Source organism: Prionailurus viverrinus, chromosome A3 (genome assembly GCF_022837055.1).
Source record: "Prionailurus viverrinus isolate Anna chromosome A3, UM_Priviv_1.0, whole genome shotgun sequence".
In the NCBI taxonomy this organism is placed as follows: Eukaryota; Metazoa; Chordata; class Mammalia; order Carnivora; family Felidae; genus Prionailurus; species Prionailurus viverrinus.
The window spans coordinates 117,268,077-117,287,087 of record NC_062563.1 but is presented as its reverse complement, the minus strand read 5'-3'; the positions used below and the strand labels follow the sequence as shown (position 1 = coordinate 117,287,087).

Below are 19,011 nucleotides of genomic sequence, written 5' to 3'. Positions count from 1 at the left end.
GGTCTTGGGTCCATCCTTTGGATTTCATAGGAAAAGCTTAATTTCCCTTCCATGAAACAGCTCCACAACCATTCAACCCACCTCTCACCCCCACAGCCACTTCCCCATAATCTTAGCAATCCTCTTTCCAGACCCAACAGCTGCATTTTATAACCATTCCTCATATGTTTCTGAGTCTCTTTCCGCACTTAAAGCTTTCAACAGAGACAATAAACAGCCAATGTTCTGGATGCTCACTTCATTTCCCTTCCGTATCTCCCTCACAGGACTGAAGAAATGAGAGGTGCAAGTAAGTAAAAGTTCTATTGGATAAGCCACAATCTGGACCATTAAGAGTCACTTTAAATTTGGACCCAAATATTTCTTGTTTAAATGGAGGAAAGAGTGGATGTTCCTGATCAATCATAGGGAACAGGTGCAGGATTCCAGGAAGGAAATAGGAATCTAGATGAGCCATTCTAGGTCTTGGGCCTTTGTGCTGAACTTCAAAGAACTTAAGTGTATTTGAGAGTGTTCCTAAGTGGAAGATATGGAAACAGTAGCTCCTGCCACATAGAGGGAACTAAAAACTCAGTATCCCAGTGGGCAGCTGGACTGAAGGAGAATGAGTTCATCCCCTGATGCAGATTATCTGATTTAATGGTTGACAAACCTGGATGTTGCCTGGTTTCATAAATAAAGTTTTATCGAAACAAAGCTACACTCATCCTTCTGCCTATTTTCTGTGGTTAGTTTTTTTGCTATGATAGCAGAGTTATGTAGTTGTGATAGAGACTGTGGCCCATGAAACCTAAAATATTCACTATTTAGCCCTTTCCAAAAAGAGTCTGAAAACCCCTGATCTAGTTTGCTACTTCCTATATTGTATGCCTTGCAACACTAGTCCTGGGTGATACTCCCCTCCAAATATATTGGGGGAAATGCTTCACACGAGATGCCCTCCTTGGAAATTTCATGGTGATCATTAGCCTTTTAAAAGCTCCAGGAAGTCCCATCACACATGTCTATTTATCTTTGTTTAACTCAGCATTCCTCAGACTCACTTGACCCTATCAACATTCCATGGAGCACAAGGAGCACACTCGGTGAAACACCAATCTTGCTGCTTATTACTGATCCTTGAATTGATTTTCTTTCAGTTTTTTTTTCTCAGCCTGTAGACGAGCCATGCTTAGATTTTCCAGTATAGTGTCAGTTACACTGATGAGAACTGAGCGAAGAGTGGTGGTGCTCTCCTTAGGCCAGAGCGGTACAGGTGTGCAGTGCCTTTCTCTCCGAGGAGGTGGCTGTATCAGGAATTGAGGAAAATTTCCAGTGGACCAGAGGATTCCCCCCTCTTATGTCACCATATTTTCCTTCTTTATTGGGTCATTCCTCTGAGTGAAGAACATACAAACAAAACCAAGCCATCTCTGGAACCCCTTGCAGCTACCACCCATTTCTCTGCTAGCATTTACAATAGAACTCCTCCAAATCACTGTCTATACATATCTCCTTCAATTGCCTTTTCATATTCTCTCTTGAACCCACTACGGCTGGGCTTTCTCCCCCAATAATTCCCCTGAAATGGCTTTTGTCAAGTTCACCATGACTTCCACGTGGCTAAACCCAATGGTCAAAATTTCTGTAGCATTCCACACAGGAATGACTCTCCTCCCCAAAATTTCTGTAGCATTCCACACAAAGAATGACTTTCCTCTCCAAACACATCCTTCTCTTGACTTCTGGGATCCCACTCTCCTTTGGTACTCCTCCTACCTCACTGGCCCCTTCCTTCTCGGCTACTCCACAGTCACCCTCATCTTCCTGACCTCTACCTACTGGAGTGTTTTGAGACCTCTTGCTGGGATGATTCTATCTACATTTTCTCTAGGTGATCTCATTCTGTCTCATGGCTTTAAATACCAATGACTCCTACTTTTTTTTTTTTTTTACTATCTCACTGAGGTTTTTTTGTTTTTTGTTTTTAATTTTATTTTTTATTTTTTAAAATTCACATCCAAATTAGTTAGCATATAGTGAAACAATGATTTCAGGAGTAGATGACTCTTACATTTCTATCTCTATCCTCAGACCAGAATATTCTTTCCCCAGAGATTTTCTTGGCTCACTTTCATGTTTCTGCTACAATATCATATTATCAGTACAGTCCTCCCTGACCACCCTCTATAAATATATGTATAAATAACACCCATTACCCCTGCCTGCCAGTTCTCCCTTACCATGCTTACCCCCTTCCCTTCTTAGCGCTTATTACCATCTGATATCATCTATATCTGCTTAGTTATTTGTTAGTTGTTTGCTCCTCCACTAGAACCTAAGCTGCATGCAAGCAGAAGCTGTTTTGTTCTCTGCTATAATCCCAGAGCCTAGAGCCCTGGAAGGCACATAGTAGGCGCTTAGTACATGTTTTATGATATGTGAACAGAGGTATGAGTCGTCTGCATTGGGGTTGTAGCATTCAACATGATTTCATAGCTGAGGGAGCTAAGTTTAGGTCTTTATGACTCAAATCACATGCTTGCTAGTGACAGAGCTGATACCGGAAACCTGATCATTTATTGGTTTTCTACCAAGTACCAGCCACAGTGGTGGACAATAGGGACACAGGTTCCATATCTGCTCTAATAGAGTTCCTAGGTGAAGACTGACTTTGAGCAGACAATGGCGACTTGCCCCTTGCCTTCCAAGCTAAGTTCTTTCCATGGCTCCTAGTTACTACCATCGTAATGACACTATGAGACCAAGAAGATTTTTGTCCTTATAGTAACAGCCATTGCTCCTTCTTGTGGCATAAATCTTCGAGGATTCTGCAGCAGGAAATGAATTTACAACTCACATTTAAGGCAACTTTCTTGGCTCTTAAACTATAACAGTGAACAAGCGGTGGGTATCTTGTGTGATGTGTGAAGAGTCCCCGTATCTACTGGCTGGTCCCTCAAATTTGCATTTCCAGTTTTTAATGCCCCTACCTTATCTGGGTGAATGGTTAATTTCATTCACCCTTACTGGTGTCTAGCCCAAAGCATTACAAGTCTGCCCTTCCATTCTGAGAAGATTCTATTACACAGTGGCAAGCAGGGAGGGGGCAGGGGCTCTGTGACATCTTTGCCTCGTCCTGGTGGTCCAGTACCAGACACAGAGACCGTGACACATTGCGTCAGATGTCTTCCCTCTCTCATCTACATGTTCAAAGTGAATAGCATCTTAGAACACAGTATCTCAGATTTGGACGGGATCCCAAATGTGTATTGTTGAACCATTTTGCACCAATGCAGTGTCCTCTGAAACACCTGTGACAGGTGGGTAACCTTCCCTTGAGCCCCTTTATCAACAAAATATATTCACTCTCCTACAACTCTCCTTAGGTTGAATCAAAACCAGCTCCCTAAAGCCTCCACACATTGGTCTTGGTTTTTGTCTTTGAGACTGAGTTCCACATAAATCTCACTTTCCACTTATTTGCCAGGTCTTCAAACAGGTCTGTGAGCATAGAAAAAAGGTATTCAATCCATTCATGTTGGACCTAGACACCAGTATAATTCTCTTGGCTATTAAAGCAAATATAGACCAGTAAATCTTTCTGTTTGCCCACAGGCTGCAAGAGGAGGAGAGGGTAGCGCTGCCATTGCCAAGGTGTGGAAGGGGAACCGAGGCGTAAGGATAGCAGACATCTCACGGTGGACAAATGATTCAGGGCTGCTCGTCCTGTGCTCTGACTCGGATCCCCTAATGTACTGCACATTCTGGAGAAAGCTATTATAATAACGACTCCAAGAACATTAGAATTCCTATTATTGAGAAAGATGCACTTTCATTTAGAGAGTTTCATTCTTCTTAGATGAGTTCTACTTTCTGCTTTCCCTTCATTCGAATCCCATGTTTATTATTTCTGCTCCACTGCTGGCCTGATAAAGCTAAAATCCCACTCACACCAGCCAGTAAACTCGACTCCAGGCAGCAGCAGACAGGAGCACTTGGTCTGCTGGAGACAAAGGTTTCTCTCCAGTTTGGTCAGCAAGCCGAATTTAAACTGACAAGATCATAGCTCTACAAAAATAAGATCTATTAATTGTCCTGTGGAAGTAAAAGGTCATTGGGCAAATGTTACCCTGTATCTCATTTTACAGCTAGAGTCTGGGCATCAGCATCAAATCATTTCTCTGTAACTAGATTCTGCCTCTCAACAATAATTTAAAAAATGACTAGATAAAATCACGCTCCAGATCTGCTTGTGAATTTTGTTACTTGAATACATTTCACTTATACCGAAATCAGTTTGGAGTTGCTGACACAGTACTTTCTCCCAGACCCCACTAAAAAATTTATTCGAGGTGTCTGGGACCATTAATTGATTCTTCCAGATCTCTGCTGGAGCCCATTTCTCAGGCTTCAGCTCCTAAGGAAGAAGAAAAGTTTCCTTCATGTGACCTGGGAGAGAGGCAGGTGGGGCAATGTTACCTATCAGTCCAAACATGCCTCACCTGACAGCCTCCAGGGTGGACGACCAGCAGGGGAATGGCCGCGAAGGGCACCACTGTCAGAGTTGCAGGCCTTGAGGGGGTGGATGGTGTGGGACTATGTGTCATGCACAGGAAAAGGAAGCTGCTTGAGAAGAAATTTTCTCCAGTTCTCCTTGGGGTGTTGTGGGGAGACGCCACACTGCGTCACCTCCTTGGGCTGGCGGGAGCACGTTTTCAGATTCCACGAACATTTACTGAGTAGGTACTACGTGCCCACCCACAGATTAACCATTCTTACAAGCAGTACTTTGCTTTGAAGAATAGTACTCCCTCACTATAACTCTAGACAGGTAGATTTTGGGTGTTCTGTTTTTGTTCATTTGTCTGCTGTTAGCGATTTGACTAAATGTTTATGTCAGCCATCTTAAATCTTACCAGGAGGGAGGTGGCATTTGGATAAATAAGTAAATGACAGACAAACAGGTTCTTCCTCTCTAGGGTCAATGCCAGTACCTCTTTGTGGGAGCAGGTGTGGGCGGGGTGACGTGCCCCTGATCACACAACAGGAAGTGGAGAATTGGGACTGGACCCCAGAGTGGCACTGGAAGCTAGGTGTCCTCCCCCTTCCCACCCCTAGGCTGCCTTCCATGTGAACGAACCATTTAAGGCCTTGGTGCTTGGAAGATACTTTTATGGTCACAATCTCAGTAGTGTTCTAACAGAGTCTTTGACTTTAAATGTAAAAACTAAGATAAAAATTAAGCCTTTACAAATGTAATTTGCATCTACCCCCTTCATTTTAGCTACAAGATTTTTTGTTTTTGTTTTTGTTTTTGTTCTTGGTTGTTGTTGTTTGTTTTTTCCAGTCTTTACCTGGGTGATCATTAATAAGTCCCTGATAAGTTTCATTTCACTCTGCTATCTTGGCCTCACTCATTCCTGCCAGTCATGTCCACATTTTAGGGTTCCACGTTGGCAACAAATGTAGGAATTCTATTTCTGACATGGACAGTTTCTCTCTGGTTCCTAAAGTTATTATGAAATTGAGCAGCGCTGAGCCAGCTGAGGAGGAATCACCTTTGTCCAGAGGAGAGTTCTCCCTGGTGAACTTATTTCCAGCCACTGCTCTCCTGACCTTGTCTTTCTTTGCTTCTGGCCCAAGCCCTGAAGGCTCACCCTGTTGTGGAGGAGTCCACATGGCAGCTCTCCAGGTGTTTTTTTTTGTTTTTTGTTTTGTTTTGTTTTGTTTTTTTAGTTTATTTATTTATTTTGGGGGGGGGGCAGGGAGGGACAGAGAGAGAGGGAGAGAGAATCCCAAGCAGGCTCCACACTGTCAGCACAGAGCCCAACGTGGGACTCCATCTCACCAACTGTGAGATCATGACCTGAGCCAAGATCAAGAGTCAGATGCTTAACGGACTGAGCCACCCAGGTACCTCTCTCCAGATGGTTTAGCTCACGATGAGGTGGTGACTGATGCTTACTGAGAGGGTGAATCTGGGAACAGGAAGTTTTGCTGTCTTATGACAAAGACTCCCTCTTTGACCTAACTCTGATTAGGCTCCACTAAGCCCTCTGGGCCTTGGCTTTCAGTGTGCATCCTTGTTAGTCCTGCACAGCACAATTTTAGTAAGAATCCCATTAAATTGGGTAAGCCAGAGGATCCCCACCCCAGACATCTGGCCAATTCCTCATCCCCTACTCTCCTCCAGGGAGTATCTGATTACTCCAGCCTGCCTTCAGCAAGACTCCTGTTATGTCAGTATAACCAGACTTACCCTATTCTCCTTGTAATTTTCTATCCAACAACTGCTGTTTGGAAATAGATCCCTACTTTTCCTTTTGATATTCAGAGATTAGCCTAGTTCCATACTGAGGTCTCTTTTCTCCTACTTTAAAAAAAATTTTTTTTTCATGTTTATTTATTCTTGAGAGATGGAGACAGTGTGAGCAGGGGAGGGGCAGAGAGAGAGGGAGACACAGAATCTGAAGCAGGCTCTGGGCTGTCAGCACAGAGCCCGATGCGGGGCTCAAACCCACGAACCATGAGATCACATGACCTGAGACGAAGTCAGACATTTATCCAACTGAGCCACCCAAGCGCCCCTCTTTTCTCCTACTTTTTAAAGTTTATTTATTTATTTTGAAAGAGAGAGAGAGAGAGAGAGAGAGAGAGAGAGAGAGAGAGAAGGAGGGAGGGAGGAAGCAGGGGAGGGGCAGAGAGAGAGAAAGAGAATCCCAAGCAGGGTCTGTACTGTCAGCACAGAGCCCCACGCAGATACAGGACTTAATCCCATCGATTGTGTGATCATGACCTGAACTGAAATCAAGAGTCAGATGCTTAACTGATGGAGCCACCCAGGTGGCCCTCTTTTCTCCTACTGCAATTGTTCCTGAGTAAAATCTCTTGTTACTCCTGCAGCTGTCCAGCTCTGATTTTGTGACCTCCAAAATACCTTTGGAATTTTATAGTTCCATACAACACGGTCACCCTCAGCACAACTCCAAGCCAGTGTGGGAAGGAAGAAATCAAAACAAATACAACACTTAAGGAGCATAACCTGTTCCCACACAAGGGGTGCTCGGAGTCTATATGTCAAGGTACAGTATCAAACCTGAGCTTCAACAGAATGGAAAAACAGTGAGAGCAAATTAATGAATTCTAGTTCTATTTATATTTCAATTCCAAAGCTAATTGTTCAGTCATAAGCATTCTTCCATGATTGCAGTCACTGGTAACATTCTGTAAATGAACTTAAAAAACTTTATTAACCCAAATTATTTTTTTAAATGTCTGTGCCAAAAGGAAGCCCAGAGCTAAATTTAGTGCTCAACTGCAATCATAAATTCATCCCAGATGCCTGGCATTTCTCATTCTCTTCTCCTTTTAATTACTTTTGGCTCCCCTTCCATTTTTAATTGTCGAGGGTTATTTGAGATTTAACATAATAAACCACTTCTATCCCTTTTGTATTTCTCTTTAGGAAGTAAAATTAGCTAATATTTTCAGATGTTGACACTTCCTTTCAAGGAATAAGCCCTTCCTGTAAAAAAAAAAAACAAAAACAAAAAAACAAAAAGAAAACAAAAAAAAATATTGGAGAAAGAAATGGAAAGAGAAACAGAGAACAGAGTCCACTGGCTCGGGCACTGTTCTTCCCTAATGTGGACATCAGCTGATAACACTTTATCTTTAGCCAGGGCAAGTATCACATAGTTACACAAGCACCTTACAACATCTGTATCTCCTCCACTAAGAAAATAAAACCCTGTTCTCCATGGATAGGAGATTTTGAACACTAGGTAGCAGGAATGAGTTCAGTGTTTTTCCACAACAAACAAACAACATTTTATACTATAAAATGAGTTTGCACTATCCAAGCAGAATGGCTTCAAATACTGCCAAATGAGATTACCAAGACTGATCTATTCCTGTCGTGTGATAACCTGGTTTCTTAGCTTTGTGCAGATTCACTGGGACTGGCCTTTTCTTTATGGCTAAATAGAGACAGATCCACTTTTGGCAAGTCAGGGAAAAGGCGAGCTCTGTAGAACAGGGACTAATGGGCAATAAGGCAGAAGTCAGGGTTGGCTGATTAACCATCATCTTGTGTCCAACCAGCGTTGATTGAGCCCAGACTGTAGGAGACTCACCAGGGATGTCAGGGCTTAAGAAAAATGGCTAAGAGCCAGGAGCAGAGCTACCTTCCCTCAACCCTACCTAAGGTTCCTCCCTAAAACAATGTCCTGCTTTTCTTGGGCCCCTACATCCTCAGGTGCCTGCTGACCAGGGCCACCTGGCTCCCTAAGCCCTTCCCTCGCTAGCAAGCCCTGCAGCATGTTCCAGGGGGTGTTGGTATCAGTGGGACCTGATGTCTAATCCCAACTCCACCACTTGCCAACTGTGTTATTACTTGACCTCTCAGAAGTTCAGTTTGTTCAAAAGGGAGAATAATCCTTGCCCCACAATTAAGTGTTAACCTATTTCAAAATGAAAACAGGATATTGAAAAGATATCTGTACTCTTGTGTTTACTGCATCCTTATTCATAATAACCAAGATATGAAAGCAACCTAAGTGTCCTTTGATGGATGAGTGAATAAAGATGTGAAATACATTTATATTTACATTTATATTTATACACACACCCACGTGTGCACACATAGAATGGAATATTACTCAGCAATGAGAAAGGATATCCTGCCACTTGCAACCACATGGATGGATCTTGAGGGCATTACACTAAGTGAAACAAATCAGACACAGAAAGACAAATACTACATGATCTCACTTATATATGGAATCTAAAAAAGACAAACTCAGAAAAAGGAGTAGAGTGATGGTTGCCAGAGGTTGAGGGATGGGAGAAAGAAGAGATGTTGCTCAAAGGGTACAAACTTCCTATTATAAGATGAATAAGTTTTGGGGGTTTACTGTGTAGCATGGTGATTATAGTTAATAATACTGTATCATATATCTAAATGTTGCTAGGAGAGATCTCGCATGTTCTCATGGCAAAAGAGAAATAGTAACTATGTGACGGGACTAATAACTATGGTGGTAATCATTCTGTAATTTATAAACCTCTCACATCAACAATCCCTAGGAAATAATTAAATAGGAAAAATAACTAATGAGGAAAACATTTTTTAAAAAAGTTTACCCTTTCACATGCCTGGCATGATGGTAGGCCACCAGTCAAGGCTCAGTTATGGTCAATTCCCTTCTTTCTCTATTCTCCAGCCCCTACCCCTTTCCAGACTTATCTAGTTTGTCTGTTTTCTGCAAGGTTCTCCCTCTGCAGATTGACAGCATATTCTATTCACTCCAAATGATTCAGAGACTGACAAATATTCTCTCTTTGATCTAGCTTTTGTCAGGCTCTTATGAGACCACAGAGCCTCAACCTTGGCTCCCTGTGCTGTCTTTGGCCTACCTAGCCACGTTTTAGCAAGAGTCCTGCTGAGAAGTTTAGCAAGAATCCTCCTACCCTTGATGATTTTACCCCTGCTCTTCGTGATTTTCCATCCACTGACCCTCTCAACCAGATCCTTGGCTATAAATCCTCACATGTCCTTGTATTTAGGGTTGGGCTCCATTTCTCTCCCCTGTTGCAATAGTCTTGAATAAAGTCTTTGTTACCAGGTGTCAGAATCATTTCTATTTAACAGCATGTTCCAATGATTATTGCCATCATCTTTCCTCTCTTTCAGAGATTAAGAGAACATGGATTTGTCTACCTAATTCTTGAGTGAAAAGGCAGCCTATCCACAGTGATGTGATAAATCTTCCTTCCTGGCATCGCAGGTAGGCTGGGAAGCCCTATGCTTATAGGGTGACTATAGGTAGGTGCTTTGGGGTCAAAGGTGGGGAGGTTACAGAGTCTGCCCCAGCATATTCCTTAATCCCCCTCCTTGGGGTCAACATGGTGAACTGTTGAGGAGGGCATGGGCTAGTCCTTTAGAAGCTGCTCTTCATTTCTGACCCATATTCAACCCAATTCAGAGCAATCACACCAGCCCTTATTCAGGGAGCAGTCTCATCTTAGGAAACCAATGTTTCTGATCAAAGGTCAACCTCAAAATCCAATCCAGAAGCAATTATAGTAGTATTTTAAGAACCACAGTTGAGGTTCAAAGTCCAACTTTTTTCCTCTGAAACAACTTGCTTCTGCCCTTTGACAAACAAGGTTAAGTCGCAGGGGGACGATAATATAATTTTGATTTAAAATCTAAAGCTCAATGCTCCTTTCAAGTTGTCATCAGTTTGTCATACTGCTTTGTTAAAAAAGAAATCAAGGTCAGTGGATGTGAGCCCTGTCATCTTTTTCCCCCTCCATGTCAATGTTGCTCTGTCCCTAAACCCATTTGCCCTCATTTTGGGGGAAGAAGGTCCCTCCTCCTCTCTAGAACTAAACCCTCCTCTTTGCTCTTAACCTGTCCACCCCAGGCCCTTGTTCTCCTCTCCCTATCATGTGCCATCCCCAGTGCAGAGCTATGAAACAGGTGGTTACTACAGGTGGTGTACAACAGGATGAGAAAAAAAAAACATTTTAAAAATAGTTATGTACTTATTTGAGTATGTATTTTAAAAGTTATATAACTAGTATGTCATAGCCATAATTTTGCAGATATTGTCACTGTAGATGAGGCTAAATATATTTAATTTTTTAAAAAGCTAGTTGACTTATAACAATACCAAGTAAATGAGAACAGGAGTATTATGTGGCTTTACAAACAATGGACTGAAATGAAGACAATCTCTGCACAGCAGAGAGCCCTGGGTTGGGAGCCAGAAGTCCCTGCTCAGCCACTCACTTGCCATGTGGCCTCAGACCAATGCCATAACCTCTCTAGGTCTCCTCTAGGATCATTTGTGGTCTCATGGGCCTGGCTCCTTTCCTAATTTACAAATATACTTGGGCTTTCCCGGTGTGGTAAAAAATAACTTCCAAAAGTTGTTCCTTGGGTGTGCTGACCCCTCAAGTTCTAGTTCTCCTGGTGCCCTCCCTCTGTTTTGAGCATGTGAATTCTGAAGGTTTTGCATTTTCACCCCCTCCCTTGAAAGCCCCCAATATGCCTGCCAGCTTGTCAACCCCACTAACAGAATCCTCTTCAATGTTGTCATGACTTCCCAAACAGTAAGTGGCACTGCTAGTGTGCAGTTTCTAGGACAATACCACTCACATGGCCTTTGTGGATGGCCTGGGAACCTACCCTGATGTATGGTGGGCTTTGTCCCAGAAAAATGGATTCTGACCTCCTAGCATCTCATTTATGAGAAGACTTTTAGAACCTGTTTCCATTCATTCATAGTTGAAGATGCCTCCTGGATGGACAAACAACATGCAGTGAGGGTCCCTGGGCTGCTGCCCTCACTCAGCCCTGCTACTTCCCTTCTGGTGATAGGAAAGATGTTAGAGGAATTGCAGGAAGCAGCCTGTAAGGCATGGGTGTATCATTATGGGCTGTGGCAGGTGCCTATACCCACAGTGAGGGCCTCCGAGTGGCATCAAACTGGGCCGCCACCTGCAGCAGTCCCAAGAGGAGTTCTGGGGTGAATGAAGACAAGAGCTAGGTTTCCTAATTCATTACTTGGCTTTCCAGCCTTGGACCAAATAGCTCCCTTTCTTCTTGCCTCAATATCTTACTGTGCGGAATGGCAATAATTAGAATTAAGGGTAGGAAAGACTTTGTACAGTTTTCTAGGGCTACTGTAAAGAAGTACCATAAGCCAGGTGGCTTAACCAATAGAAATGTATTGTCTTGGAGTTCTGGAGTTTAGTAGTCCCAAATCAAAGCATTGGGAGGATTTGCCCTTCTGAGAGTTGTGAGGGAAGGATCCCTTCCAGGCTTCTCTCCTTGGCTTGTAGATGGATGTCTTCATGCTCGCATGGTGTTCTCCCTCTATGTGTGCCTGTGCCCAAATCTCCCCCTTTTACAAGGGCACCAGGGGCCCACCCTCCTCCAGTATGATCTCATCTTAATTAATTACAGCTGCAAGAATCCCATTTCCAAATCAGGTCACATTCTAAGGAACGAGGGATTGAGGACTTCAGCATTTGAATTTGGGGAGGGGCACGGTTCAATGCATCAGACTTGAAGAACTGAACAAGGAATCAGGGGGGTGGATCCTAGACCCTGTTCCACCACTGAGCAGCTCTGCAGTGCTGGGGGTGGAGTCATTTCTCCAGGCCTCAGGCTTCTTGCCTCTGCAGTCTGAAGGCAAGGCTAGATCGTCTCAAAGGTCCCTCCAGTTTGAACAGCCAATAGCTTCGTCATCTAATTGAAATGGATCCAAATGTTTGCAAAACATTTAAAACTTCTTATACGAAAGATACAGTATAAACACTAAGAAATAATAACCCCCAAGCTTCCACAGAAAGAGTGCATACAAATTCAAAGTGGTTTTCAAACATTATTTCATTAATCCTTACAAATCCCCTGTGAAGTAGTATTATTAAAGAGCAAACTGACAATTGTGCTATAATCTGGTCAAGTAAAAGAACAATATCTCAGACAAGATAATAGCAGACTTATCTGCCATGGGGGAGGGCTGAATATGCAAAGGCCACAAAATTTGGAAACAAATAAGAAATTTCATCTCAGGTGGCTTCAAAATAGGGGTTGGAAATGAGGCTTTGGCTGCCATCCTGGGACTTTCCAAAGGAACGAGGGGAGATTTACGAGCAGACTTTCCAGAACACATGCATCATTCATGGCCTCTAATTTTTCATGCATAAATGTTTGAGCTGATATTTAAGATCTAGGAAATCTTCTGGGAGGGAATTATAATGTTTTCCTGAGGTGAGGAAAAAAAAAAAAAAAAGCCCTGTCCTAGATAATTTTTGTGTTTTTTTTTTTTTGCTACCTAGAAGGTGGAAAAAGATATCATTTTTTTTCTCCCAGAGCAAAAATGTAGGTGACATTGAAATTATGGAAATACAGCCATTTCACAGAAGCCCGCCTCTCCCAGCCAGCCACTGGCCATTGTCCTGATTCTCACCAGCTTTCAGAGACAGCTGATCACAAGGTACATTCTATCTCAGGACACTAATTTCATACTTTATCTAGAAGGCAAGATGAAGGAGAGAATCCGAGGTGGGAGCCAACCCTAGGCATGGGGACAAAAGTTTCCATCCATGTGTGGACATTCCCAAAGACTCTCCACTATGTTGGGTGATGAAAGGGGCCCACAAGGCATTGCTTGCTTACCCCTAGCTTTAAAGAGCTCCCTCCCTGGCCAGCCTTCTGGCCTAAAATTCAACCATCAGAGATTTTGGGGGTTGTAAATGATCCCCTTGAAAATCCAGATACTCCTGGGGCTCCTGGGTGGCTCAGTCAGTTAAGCATCCAACTATTGATTTCAGTTCAGATCGTGATCTCATGGTTCACAGGTTCGAGCCCCACGTCGGGCTCTGAGCTGACAGTGTGATGCCTGCTTGGGATTCTCTCTCTTTCTCTCTCTCTATGCTCCTCCTCTGCTCTTGCTCTCTCTCTCTCAAAAATAAATGAACTTTATAATAATAAATAAAATAAAATCTAAATACTCCTGGAGAGGTAAGGGCTAGACTTCTTAACTGATCACCAGCATCTTAGTATGAGAGGGCTTGTCGAACAATCCTCTATGGATTGCAAGATTACTTAGAGGGGGGCCTGGGCGGGGCAAGTCTTCAAACCTGTGAAGGCAACTAGGAAGGAGATGAACAAAAGAAGGGTGTGATGGGGGTAGTGGGAAGACTTTGAAGATCATCTCTGCCAGCCTCACTGCTCTGCCACCTGGGCTACAATACACATTAACCTCACTTAGTGAAGCAGAACACTAATAGTATACAGGTTAACTTTATTTAGTGATGCATCATCATGGCTAAATTCCTTTTGAATTTAATACTGTGATCCAATTGGTAGATATGATCATAGGCAGTCAGAAACACTCTTGCAGGGTTCTACTGAGGCTGATTATATGATCAAAAACAAACAACCTTTAAAGACTAACTTTAAAAGAACTCAGCTTCTCTGCTGACCCAGCCTACCTTTATCTCTCAACATTCCTTCAATACTTATGCCCAACTTCTTGTAGTACCCCAAGTGTTCCAGCCCCTCACACCTCCTCTGCACATGCTGTTCCTTGGTAAGGAATCACTTTCCACCACCTTCCGTGGCTAAGCATTATTCTTCATTGAAGACTGACTCAAGCCCACCACTTCCAGGAAGACCTTCTCTGACTTCCAAGCTAGCTGAGAGTCCCTTGCCTGCACTCTGCAACACTCATCCCTCTGGTTGTAATTATTAGCTTCGTTTCCGATTTCCTCATTTGGAGTACAGGCAGAACCAATGACCTCCATCTTGGCATCCCTAGTGTGAGACCCCGTCCCTGGCACTTAGAAAATGCTGAACAATATTTATTATGAATGAGCAACTTTTTTACCTATTAAATTTGCTGATAAAAAAATGATAGGACTCAATTTGGTGAGGGTGAGTTGAAATACTTATCTTCCACTTTGTAGTGGAAATATAAATTGATCCAAGGTCCTTGGAAAGCCATTTGGCAAGATATATTGCGAGTAATCATAACTTTATAGCCTTTGACCCTGCTACTCCACTTCTGGGAATCTATTCTCCAAATAAGATAAACTATGAAAAAGTAATCTCCATGATGATATTCAGGACAGTGTTATGTGAAATAAAAAATACCTGCAGCAAACTTAAATGTCTAATAATAGAAGAATAGTTAAGTTGCAATCTGATGCAACGTTTTGCAGTCATTAAAAATCATGGTTCTTGGGGCGCCTGGGTGGCGCAGTCGGTTAAGCATCCGACTTCAGCCAGGTCACGATCTCGCAGTCCGTGAGTTCGAGCCCCGCGTCAGGCTCTGGGCTGATGGCTCAGAGCCTGGAGCCTGTTTCTGATTCTGTGTCTCCCTCTCTCTCTGCCCCTCCCCCATTCATGCTCTGTCTCTCTCTGTCCCAAAAATAAATAAACGTTGAAAAAAAAAAAAATTAAAAAAAAAAATCATGGTTCTGAGAGTCAAACCATAAGAGACTCTTAAAAACTGAGAATAAACTGAGGGTTGATGGGGGGTGGGAGGGAGGAGAAAGTGGGTGATGGGCATTGAGGAGGGCACCCGTTGGGATGAGCACTGGGTGTTGTATGGAAACCAATTTGACAATAAATTTCATATTACAAAAAATCATGGCTTCTGAGGGGTGCCTGAGTGACTCAGTCAGTTAAGCAGCTGACTCTTGATTTCAGCTCAGAGTGTGATCTCACAGCTCATGAGTTCGAGTCCCACATCAGTCTCTGTACTGACAGTGTGTAGCCTGCTTTGGATTCTCTCTCCCTCTCTCTCTGTCCCTATCCCACTAGTGTGTGCTCTCTCTCTCTCTCTCAAAATAAATAAACTTAAAAAAATCATGGTTATGAGAAACTATGTCCAATGTAGAAGAAAAAGTATGATAAAACATTAAATGAAAAAGATACAAAATGCATGTAGGATAATTAAGATAATGTAAAATAATAATAGCTAACACATATATCGTGGCTCACTTTAACACTTTCCTTATATTAACTCTAAATTCTTACAAAGACCATGTGTGCTGAGTGCTGATGAAAATTCTCCCCTTGATCAAACTCTAGGCAGGTTTTTCTGAGCTCTCATTTGACTAGGCCCAATTTGGGGCTCCTATGTCCTTCTTTATAGAGTCCAATTCTAGCAAGAATCTTGCTAAGCCAGTTTTGCCAAAACTCCTCAATATCTGTTCTGGGTCCTTATCCTTCCCCATCCCCCAGGTAATATCTGATCCCTCTGACCTGCCCTCAGCAAGAATCCTGTTAGGTCAGTTTAGCCAGTATCTTCCTTTACCCACAGTGTTTCCTCCATCCACTGGCTGCCCATTCTGCCCCTTGGCTATAAATTCTCACTCTTCCTTGTTTCTTTCAAAGTTGAGCCCAATCTATCTACTACAGACTCATTGTAATAGGCCCCTTCTTGAATAAAATCTTCCTTACTATTCTTTAACAAATGTCAGGAATGATTTTTTAACAGTGCCATTAATATCTCCACTTTATAGATGATGGGGGCAGGAGCACAGAGAGGTTAAGTAACTTACTCTAAATCATACAGCTGGTAAGCGACAGAGTGTACATTTGAACTCAGTCTGTGTCCAGAGGCCGTGCTCTCCACCACTACGATACAAAATTCATCCAGGGTTTGGAAGGAAATAAACAAAATGTTATTGCTCTAAGGTTATGAAAATATAAATATATTTATTTTTTCCTCCTGTGTTTAAGATTATCTCTAATGTGCTTATGCTATCCTTACAGAAGAACAATATTTTTAATAAAATTTTTTAATAAATTAATCATAATATATAAATCTTCAGATGTGTACTTGCAAAGCATGTTTACAACAGTGTGCTCAGTTGTTGGATTAAATATTCTGGAGCTGTCTTGAATTAAAATGTTTAAATACTAAATTACCTGATGCACACACAGATACACATAAAGCCAAAATCATATTTCTGCTCATGTATTTTTTTTCCTTTTCAATAAAGTGTATTCGCTGTAATGTGTAACATATGGGACTAGATGTTTATACCCTAGCAAGACTCTTCATAGAAAGAAATCAATTCACTAGTCAGGAAAAAAGTCCTTTGTCAAACCATGTGTCCTGTTTCAGTTTGCAAAATATACTCACTGCAGGTCCAGGGGGCTTTGGGGGTGGCATGTGAAGGAAATAGGGTTCTCCATCTGCTCAAACCCTAGTACTGCTCTAGGAGGAAGTAGGAACCCCAAACCAAGTCTTGGCGGGTACTTCTCAGATGGGGCTGTGTAAGAGAGACCAGGGTAATGCCTGACCCTTAAATTTCTTCCGAGTTCATCTCATTTGGGGTCTCCTATCAAAGCAGAACCAACCCTCGGGAATTCCTTGAGCTCTTGCACAGAAATGTTTCTGTGTTATGAAGGGAGGTTTAACGTCTATAGATGAATGCAAGAAATTCTAAGGGGAGTAAAGGCAGAGAAGAGAAAGGAGATGCCAGGGAAGGGCTTCCCTTCCTCTTTGGTCTCATGCCTACAGAAGACAAGCACAATCCTTGGTTTGGAGGAACAATTCCTGCAGGGCAGTGTGAGGTTCAAGGACATCAAGGACAATATCACCATTACTTAGCATCTAAGATTCCTTGTTCCTGTGTTCTCCTCAGGCCCTGCTACAAGGCACTATAAATAAAGACATTCATTCACTTGGTATTTATGGAGTGGATGTTCACTGTGGGAAGAACCTAGTGCTGGGTGAGGTGGCGGTGCCTCATCTCCAAGAGATATATACTCACTGGGGTGATGAGATTAACACCTGGGGAAAAGCTACTTCAGAGTCCATACCACGTAGGATTCACAGTGGCCAACATGAGTGGTGTGGGCAGAAGGAGAGCTGGGTCAATGTAGCCTGGGGTGTGTGTAAGGATATAAGGGTGAACATCTGTAGATTCCACATAGGCTCTGTGAGAAGCAATTTCACCAGCATCTTCTATTTACTTTCTTGATTTTACGAATGAGAAAGTTAATCATTAAAAATTACATTGCTAGAAGGGGGCTGGAGCTTGACTTCAATATTAGCTGTTTGACTTCAAAATCCATAGGTAGAAGGAAGAATACCACACATGCACGTGTGTATGTGCGTATGTATATGTGTATGTATGTATTCATAGAAGGTTTTCCAAACAGTTTGAATCAAACAATATTTTATCATTTACAAAGCTCTTCCCCTCCAGGTATTTAATTTGATTCTTTCAATAGCCCAGCAAAGTAGCAACTATAATTACCACAATTTAACAGATTAGAAAACTGATAACCAGAGTATGAGAGATAAGTGAACTGGTGAAAGGCAAAGTAAGTGTGTAAACCCACTTTTCCTGTCAATCTCATGTTTACTATACTCACTCATTCACCCAGCAAACCTCCTCAGACTGCTACTGGCAGGCCAGTCCAGGCCAGTCTCTGAGGACACAGAAAGGAATCCAATTCTGCCTCCACCTGGTATGAAGGAGGCCTCGAGTTTTGCATGTCACGGGGGAAGGGGAGAAAGGTGTGCACACGGGGCCTTTCTGTTCTACCTGGCAAATGAAGATAAGGCTGCAGTGGGGCTTCAAGGACACTTCAACCAGCATCTTAAAACATGAGCTTGTTACAAGACTGATATAGAAGAACACCTCCATCATAGTAAATGACTCCTACAAAAGAAGTGAGAAACAACACAGGGCTCTGGAGAACTGCTGATGGTAGGTGTTATGGACCAAACGTTTATGTCTTTATCAAATTCATGTGCTGAAGTCCAAAGCCCAGTGTGATGGAGGAAAGGCCCTTGGGAGGCAATTAGGGTTAGATGAGGTCATGAGGATGGGGCTCCATGATGGGATTGGTGTCCTTATAAGAAGAGGAAGAGATCAGCACTGCTCTCTCTCTCTCTCTGCACCATGTGAAGACATAGCAAGAAGGCAACTATCTGCAAGCCAGGAATAGGGCCCTCATCAAACACCTGATCATGCTGGCACTGTGACCTTGGACTTCCCAGCCTCCAGAACTATACAAAATAAGTGACTGTTGGCCACTGTGACTATTTTGTGTTATTTTGCTATAGCAGCCCAAGAAGACTAAGACAGTATGCATTTTCCACTCTACTTTTCTGCTTTGGATATGGCTGCCTTCTGGCAAAACAGGACTCCACCTCTACAGAGATCATGGTGGAAACCCAAAGGAGTACAAGCGACTTGCCATGAAAAGGAAGCCCCTTTCATCCCTTCCCCAGCTGTCAAACATCCCTGCACCCAGAAGCTCCTCCAAAGCACCCGCAGTCTACCCACTGCAGTTATTAGACCTGCTTCTAGGAGCCTGGCTGTAGTTTCCAAAAGAAAAAGATATCAGTGTCAGGTAATCGTACCCATCATCCCTAATGATGCTTAATGCCAGGCGCCACTGTGGCTCTGAGGCCTGGCTGATGCAGGGGGGCTCTGCTGGGCAAGACACTTTCTGGAAGGCAAACAGCAGCCTGTTCC

At 42.8% G+C, this 19,011-nt stretch overlaps 1 protein-coding gene across 1 annotated transcript in view; it reads right to left on the bottom strand.

Annotated features, from left to right (window-relative positions):
• The window catches only part of ALK (ALK receptor tyrosine kinase), a 676,334-nt gene that overhangs the window by 383,072 nt on the left and 274,251 nt on the right, over window positions 1–19,011 (bottom strand). The window lies entirely within an intron of this gene.